Source organism: Anabas testudineus, chromosome 6 (genome assembly GCF_900324465.2).
Source record: "Anabas testudineus chromosome 6, fAnaTes1.2, whole genome shotgun sequence".
Classification (NCBI taxonomy): domain Eukaryota; kingdom Metazoa; phylum Chordata; class Actinopteri; order Anabantiformes; family Anabantidae; genus Anabas; species Anabas testudineus.
The window spans coordinates 6,148,193-6,157,323 of NC_046615.1; the positions used below are offsets into that span (position 1 = coordinate 6,148,193).

Consider the following 9,131-nt stretch of genomic DNA (forward strand, 5'->3'; position numbering starts at 1 on the left):
GGGACTATAGAAACAGTTGACATTCTACATTACGTACTGTATATTATATATATATCATTCCTGTCTGTATTTTCACTGTATTCTCAGTGTGAATCATTCAATTTCTGAAATCCTATACATATAAATACATATATATATTTTAAATATATATTTTTGAGTAACTAAGTAAGTAAAAAGCAGAATGTTTTGGCAATGGACTATAATGCAGCAAAATGAAATATTACTCACTAAATAGCTACACAGTAAAACTACATAAAACAATATTCCCTTTATTTTATGGTCAACATAATTTTATTCGGTACATTTAATTATAAAAATGATAGAAATTCATTGTTTAAGTCAAATGGGGAGTATTTAAGTGAAGAATCCTTGTTTAATCACAAAACACTGCTACATCTGTGGTTGTCTCATTGGTGGTTTATGGAATATATTGGACTGCTGCAGATACAGTAAGGACCCAGGTAAATACTGTTACTCTATTATACTAATTTTCCTTGTTGGATGCTAATGAACACACAAACACTCACTGGATCACACGTGCCAGACACAGCAATCAAATGGACAGCGCACTAAAGCTTTATAGTCAATAAGTCGGATTGACTCAATATGCCAGTTCATGTAGCAACACTTCCATGGTGACCTTTACCCGCTCTGGTGGATTTATTTATTCTAATTAGGCAGGTTAGGGCCACATGCCTTCACAAATTAAGTCATTCATCTTGATGTGACAGGTTGGGGGAGGAAAGGCCAATTACCCCCAGGAAAAAAGAGCAATTTCTTCAAAACCAGGAAGTGAAGATTCTGTCGAGTGGGGTTAATATTACACCCACACATATTAAAAGAATGCACATGAGGATGACTTTGCATGAAAGCCGTTTCTTAAATTCAAGAGTCGCCAGTGCTGACATTTCCTCAGACTTGTGTGTGTACTTTAAGTGCATTTGTGGTAAGTCTACAACCACTCTGGTGGACAGTTTGGACTGTCTGAACTATGCAGCATGCGAGGTCCTGCTACACATTATCATGTGCCTATGACGTTATGCAATTGTCTTGGAGTGTGTCGACACCAATTAACCGGGTCAAATTCAAGCGTGCACTGTACGAAACAAAAGAAAACATCAATTCTATTCTGATTTTGACTTTCATGGACACTGGCATGTTCCCACCTACACATACACATACATAACGCACAGTTTTGAGTTTTGAGAAACACATAGCTGGCCAGCTAAACACAGCTTACACCATGGCCCTGGGGTTGAAAATAGTCCACAATGTCTAGATCAACAGAGGCTGGAGCCAGTGGGGGCTCGGAGGTGGACTGAGGCGGCCCAGTGAAAGGCCTCCTCCGCAAGCCTGGATAAACACAGTTAGCTGGGAAACTCAGATTGTTTCTCCTCCTGTAGTTCCACACACTGCACTTGCATCTGTGATGAAAAGGAGCATGTGTTGTCAGCGTTGTGTATTTCATGCTGTATGGAAGTTTGCGTGTGAGCGTGTATGTAATCATAATCGAGGATACAAGGAGCCACACGCCAACATACATGTGATATTCAGATCCCAGAGTTTATCATTCGTGTTGCAAAAACTCTACAAAGTGCACCTTTCACTGGATCATCAAGTGAAGTTTACTTTCTATTAAAAATACACCAGAAAATGTGCACAAGCCACATAACCTTCATGTGACTCCCAAGCATCCTGAGCCACCCACCGCTTGAAATGAAGGAATAACACCAGGCAACACTATGGCTCAGTTTTATTCACAGTGGGGTTTCTGAGTTTCATAGTACTACATCCTTCCTACAGTATATGTGTACTCTGAATAGGGCTCTCTGTCTCTAATTGGCTTCGTCTACCTTCTTATCAGTGTTCTTCTCCCTCCTTCTCTCTCTCTCCCTCTTCTAAACACACACACTGAAATATACATCCCCGCACACATTCCCATCTAATCCACGACCATCCGCTGTGTGGTTCAGACTCTAGACTGATGTTGGTTCAAGAACAAGTTGAGTGTGTTCTAAACAACGGAACTAAATCAAATCAAAATTTCATGCAATTTGTACAGAGGTAAACTTCTGGTACGGCTATATTTCTCAAAAGAACATAACAAAATAACCTCAAAATGCTACAGGACATTATTTTGTGAATGACTGATCTTCTCAGTCCTACATTACACAGAACCACCTCACGGTAAGGGAATGTTTTCTACAGACTATACCTTTAAACCAGAGGTTTTTTTATTTCATCAAAATGACTTTTCTGCACTCTAGTGGTGATATATGAGAACAGCAGCTGTGACTATTCCCAGCATTAAGAGGCAATGCCACTATTCCCTACATTCATAATATGTTTTCCATTTCATTTTACCATTGGTAAAATATATGGTGCATTGTTCTTTTGTTATTGAGTGTCAGAAAATGTTCCTGAGCCGTATCAACAACCTTTAATGTATAAGCTACAGCATAAACCTGACCTGCTGTAACAATCGAATTTCCCCAATGTGGGATCAATAAAGAATATCTTATCTTATCTAAACATTTGTGAATGTGTTTCTGTGGTCATATTTAGATATCTGAACCACAGATTAATAGCAATCACACACTGTATTTATTCTTCTGTGAAAACGTATATTTAAGCCTAAAAACAGGTTTATTGTCCCCAAACAAAATAATATTGTATCATAAAACCTAAAATCTTTTAATAGATTTTAGGTTTTATGATACAATATTATTTTTTAAACAGTTAATTTAATTCATAATGAATAACTACTGAATCAAAGCAGTGAGCATTGAGGATGTTTACATTAGTACGTTGACGTCTTGCTTTAGATTTCTTAAGAAACTTTTATTAGTCCCACCGTAGGGAAATTGCATTGTCGACCGGCTGCCCCTTTGAGGCGCCAAGGGTTCGGGGTTCAGTGTCGCATCCAAGGACACCTCAACAAGTAGCTAGGAGAGACTGGGAATCGAACCACCAACCCTGAGGTTCGTATAACCATTACGTTGATGGCTACGCTGTGTGGATGCTGAACTTTTGCAGAACCTTTCCTGATCACTAGAGGTCAGAGTTACACCACATATGAACTAAACCCTGAAAAAACTCACACACATTCACTTCTCTCACCAAAACTGAATCAGTCACTAATATGTGAAAATTAAAAGCAGGGGAGCACACATGTTTAGAAAGTACGAAGAAATTTACCCACATGTATTTATGTGTGTGTTTTATAGCAAATACATTCTTTTTCCTGAAAAAAATAAAAATAAAAAATGTGAAAATTTTTTTCAAGGTTAACTTTTTAAAAAACGTACAATTCTGCAAAGCAACCTTTTTTTTTTTTTTTTGTCGTGTGCCTCTGCATCAGTGCATTTGAGTGTATCTACACATGGTCTACCTAACGGATGTAGAGATCATTTGCAAGATAAATTTAAGTAAAAAAAAAAAAAAACTGTTCAAGGCGCCGTCTTCTGCTTAAAAAAAAAAAGTTAACTCAGCAGACTTCATGACATAAAAACTGTGAGCGTACCTTTGGGAAATGCGCTGACATGCCTTGACGTAGGCACTCAGGGGATTTTTCAGCACCACAACATTGCCATGCCAGCAGCTGTTAGACCTCTCAAACAACAAGACACACCTCAAAACAGCTGAAATGCTTAACTACGTATACTGACTATCAAAAAAAAAAAAAAAAAAGTCACACACTATATGTGTATAAACATGTCTACTTCACTGATCACATGACACATGACAAGCCTCACTGCTCAGGCAGAAGCCCACACTGAGCTTATTTTAACGCTTCTTTTGATCATGCAAAACTGTGAATTAGTAAACACATAGTGTGTGCAGCAAAGGAAAGCTATGCTTTAGTTAGGATTTGAGTTAATATATATGCAAACTTAATGTGCATAAATAGTTCAAATTGAACTTTGATGATACTGGTGCGCTGGTGCATAGAATGTAAAAACAAACTCTTCACTGTTTGTTAGGATGCACTCAAACCAACAATGCATATTCATTGTTTTATGACAGTAATCTAACGTGCAGGCAGTTCGTCTGACATGCACGTTTTTGATGCGTAACCCATGTTAATGTGCATTCTTACAGCACAGCATGTAACCTGGCATAAGCAGAGTTGCCAAGCCAGGATGTTCTTCCTGCAGAGCAGCTGCAGAGACTCATAGTTGATCCTGGTCCAATTCTATACTAGACACATACAATCTGGCGTTGCTCTGCCTCCTCCTTCTGCTACGCTGGAAACACGTCTGCACTCATGCCATTAAAGAGCTGTTTAATTTTCAACCATGTCTCTAACTTCTCCTCACAGACTGACGTGTTTATTCACTGTTGTCAGTGATTTTTTTGGTATCTCTCAGGCTCAGCGCACAACCCCACGTCCCACACTTAGTGAGTCTGAGCATGAACAATTAAAACAAGAAAACAACAACAACAAAAAAAAAAAACTACACTTTTAGTTTGGTTTAGTTGCCAAGTTTCGATTTTTTGGAGGATGAGTTTGGAATAATAAAAAGTCCTCGTTACTTGCATCATCTGTTGCACACTTTGGATGATGAGCAGAGTTCATCTTTTCCTACGATATTGACGTCTAACACTGAAAAGCTGTGCGCTGCATACAACTACTTGAAACTGCGAGTCATTTCTTTCCAGAAGTTTGACTCTCACATGACTCATCACTGGATGCCAAACAACAAAATAATAATATAAATAACACAATTGCTAAGCAACAACAAACACTGGGCGCTCACACACACACACACTGTGCTGCTGCTGAATGCACAACGAGGTCGACTGAACGATTAAACCCCGTTCTGCTTTGTTCCTCTATTTGTGAGGTCATGTTGTTTTACTCAGCTATTTTTTTTTTCACTTTTTTCTGATGTGATTTTGCACGGTTGCCACATAAATGGCAGTAGATCTCTAAAGATGATCCTCGCTCTCATCAGATATACTTCGAAGCACAACTGCATTGTGCATTTAAAAGAACTAACCACCAAAACACCACAGGTTGCCTCCCTGGTCACATAAGGCTTGTTCGTGTCTGTGTACGTATGACGGGAAGTGGTGACGTCATTTCATGTAAGACAGCAACTCAACAGGAAACAAACAATTCACATGCCCCTATTTGACATTACTGACGAGCAGGTTCCTTTTTTTAATCTTTCAGCTCAACTCCAGCAGCTGCCCAAATCCCACAGCAAATCATTGTGCACGATACACACGATGTTATGTGAGAAGCATTTCTGTGTAAGTAGTATGCAAATGAAGCAAAACCACATTTTGGGAGCTCAGCTGTTGTTACGAGAGTAAACAACAACTACCGAGGAGCAGTGTGTGCTGGACTGATCGACGTCGTACGGGGAGTTTTTCAAATGATGACGTAATATGAGTCAAAACTCCAAACACAGCAAACTGAGGGACTCATTTCGCATTTGAAAGTAGTTCAAACACAGATTTCACTAGTTTAGGAGTCATTTTGGTGTTTCCAATACCGCCACCGCGCTCTTCCTCGGATGTAAAATCACAGATGTAAATAGAAACAACGGACCGTCAGTGGTGTGTTCATCCAGTCTGGGGTGTTAAGTGTGGGCTGGATTTTAGCATGGTAACCGTAAAAGCCCACTAACCACTAGAAGCTTTTTAAAAACAGCATATTTTCATTATTGTGAACAGAGGAGGAATAAAAAAAAAAAAACAACCATTGTGAAACTCAGATTTCCTTCACATATCAATCTTCAGAACTGTTTAATGTGATCAGTCCTGAATCTTCCTGATAAAACAGCTAAATCCCTTCCAGAGGTCTTTTTCTCTTTGTTTCCACCTTCTTCCATTTTATCTTGTACATGTAACATTATCAGTTTAGAGTAAACACCCAAATGACTTTAAGAAAAATATTTAGTGATACTTCCTAACCACCACATTTTCTCTTCGGAGTAGCTGAGCCATTTGGGCTCAAATCGAATGGCAGTTAAAGCTCACAGTTTACATTTCAACCTCCTCGCCACAGTGTTGTTTTACATCCAGAACATTATCAAGAAAAGGAAAGCAGCCAGCAACAGCACCAATAACACCAGAAACCCTCCAACAGTCTGAGAGCTTTTGGAGGTGAGTGTAGTTTATACAGCAAGTTATTTGTCTAAGAGTGAGAGGAACAACAAAATAAATAAAAATGATAAAAAACAATACGGGGCAATCAAGATGAAAACTCAAACCGCAAAATGTACACAACAGAAATGTGTCACACTTCCAGAGCAGTTACAGTAAAGCAAATCATGACTGCATGTAAAAAGATACCCTCTCCACCCACCCACGCACGCACGCACACGCACACACACGCACACACACAGACTTGAGTCTCAGCCAAAACCTGAGCCGATTGAGTTTCTCAGTCACTGTGACAGGAAGCTTTTCCCTCCCCCCCCACCACCCCATTTGCTTCCTCAACCCCTCCTCCAGCTGAGGTGGGCGTGCTGAGGGAACACAGAGCATGCAGATGTTGACGTTCCACAGTGTAAGTTGTGCCCACATCCGTTCACAGACGCAGCCCTTTGCAGCCTACAGCAGGCTGCTCAGGCCGACTGACGAGGCTCCTGACGGCGGGGACGCGCCGCGCCCAGAGCGCACTCGAGCCCCGCTGGACCTCAAGAGGCATCCGCAGGACACTCGCGTCTCTGAGCACGAGGAAAAAAAGCTTTAGTCTGCGAGTTTCGTGGAATACTAATCTCCAATAAGAAAAGTGGCTGTCATTAACAAGCTTTTAACCCCGTTTCATTCTTCACAAGGAGCGTTTAAAACACAATTGAGCGCTCGCGCACGACCACTTTGTCCTGTCAGCGTGTCCTTGCCGAGTCTATGGATTTTCACATTTTCTTGTCACACGCTTAAAACAGCCCAATCAATTCCTGATACCTACACTTAATACCGCTCTGACACATCCAGAACCTGCCCATCAACCGGGTCTGCCTCATTCAGCCGCTGCGTAAAACGCTAAGTGGTTTTCAGTGAACTCTTGCTCCATCATTAGGTCGAAAATGACTCAGAACATCAACCAAAAACTTGTTAAGTGAAGTCTCTCGATACCTTATTCGACCTAAAACACACAGTGGCTTCCTGCTAAAGAAGAGGGGGGGGGGGGGGGGGATAGAAGCATCAGGACAGCTCGGAGAGCTTTGGCACTGTCGCACACAGAGGTGAAGCATCACCACACCCTGAAAGAAAAAGACTCTCCAACTACATTTAACTTCACTCTACTGATCAGCTGCTATTTCTTTGACCACTTTGAATGGTTCCCGCTGCAGTGGGGTCACAGCCGAACTTCTGGCCCAGCCAGACAACAATAATCTGGCAGACGCTCATACAATGCGCGCGTGTTCGCGCGTACCCGAGACGCGAAAGTAACGTTTCACGGCGTCGACATTAGGCAACAGTGACTCATCCCTATAACGTGAAGTTACGCGGAGGCTGTGACTTGTCTGTTTCGCGTTTCTGTTGTTTTCTAATAACATAAAACACCCGATGTCACATTTAAGTCCCTCGCTCGCTGCACTACATGTCAGCTGTTCTACTACTACGAGTCACGGGAGAAAACGCACGCACACACACACGCACACACACACACACACACACACACACACACTCCATCGCCGGACGCACGCACTGCACAGAAAGAAAAACCACGCAGCAAACACGAAGACGTTCCTGCGCACAACAGGCGCGTCCTACCTGTTTCGACAGCGTCCACTCGTTCGGCCGCAGCGCCGTCGCGTCTTCGCGTAGTAAACGCAGGAGACGAGCTTTAAAACAACGTGTGAGAGTTGTTTACAAAGTTTCACCGCGAGCTCCGATTGGTCTGATGAAGCTTAGTCGACGCCCCAAACCTCGGTCACAGGGCCGCGTCTCAAGCGTTGCTTCCTGGACTCGCCGCCTTCCTGCACACTCACAACACGGGGAAGGAGGCGAGCTGGTGCACTGTAATAGTGAAAATTGGGGGAACTCGTGATTTGTTTTTCTCGGTTTTTTTTTTTAAAGCCTCTCAGTTAGACACAGGCACAAGAAGAAAACAGAAGTAAGAGTTCTCCATAAGTGCATTTGGCTCCAAAGAACAGACATGCAAGAACTTGCTGCACATGCTTGGGGCTCATCATCACTGCTGCTGTGTAACTCAAAGAGGGCTAAATTATTCCTGTTTTGTCCCCTTTTTTTTTTTTTTTTGGCGTGTCACTGTGTAATTTATGAAGATGGGACTTAATGCAGCCTTCTGCCCTGCAGTATGAGGATCTCTGAGCTGCCAGGTGAGCAGCCACAAATTGTGCTGCACAGTGAGTTCTGCAGCGCTCATCTCCTTTAGGCTGCTGCGCTTGAAAGACGAGCAGATCCCAATAAATGGAAGGGTTTTTTTAGATTTCTAAACGTATGGGACATTAAAGATAGACTCACTACTCTTCTTCGGGCAACATTCATAGACACATACACATTTAATGTATACAGTATGTTGCAACACTGAACTGTACTGTATCTTAACCCTGTCTGCCAAAAACCTGTCTCAGTGTTATACAGCTGTTAACTGTCTGTTCTCCTGACTGATGAGCTGAGCCAAAAATGTCCGTGTGGAGTTATCAAAGTTTTAGAGCACCTACTACTACTAATGTGCAGCTGGTTAGTTAAATTAGAAATGGGATTTTCAACAACGGGTTTTTAACTAATGTAATACTGAGTCATGAAATGTGACAGGGGTTTTCATGTGTTTTCAGTTGTTTTCAGTTGAAGAAGAAGACCTCTGAATTAAATGAAAAGGCAAAAAAACTAATTAAATGTGCGCAGTCGGTTGGCACTGGCATTGCAGCAGTGCTGACAGAAAGTTTGGGATAAACACAGACATACATGTAGTCCTACAATCTCTACTATAAAACAGATTTGTTCTATGGATGCAAGAAATGCTGCTACTTCCTTAGTTAATATTAGGGCAAGATGACCTGGTGAGCTGATAAGAAACTGAAATACTGTATATTTCTTTTATTCACATGTGTGGGAGAAACTGGGTAGCCAGTGTGGATCTGGTAGTAAGGCCATCAGGACCCTGACAGAGTGGGGAGGTGATAAAATTGAAGAAAAATAAGTGG

General features: G+C 41.6%; 1 protein-coding gene across 1 annotated transcript in view; it reads right to left on the reverse strand.

The window, feature by feature from the left end:
* The window catches only part of ccnd2a (cyclin D2, a), a 127,429-nt gene extending 119,595 nt beyond the window's left edge, over nt 1-7,834 (reverse strand). Inside the window, exon 1 of the mRNA XM_026366145.1 lies at nt 7,735-7,834. The gene's annotated coding sequence lies outside the window, so the exon portion shown is untranslated. The remainder of the gene's footprint in view (nt 1-7,734) is intronic.
* Nucleotides 7,835-9,131: the final 1,297 nt, after the last annotated feature.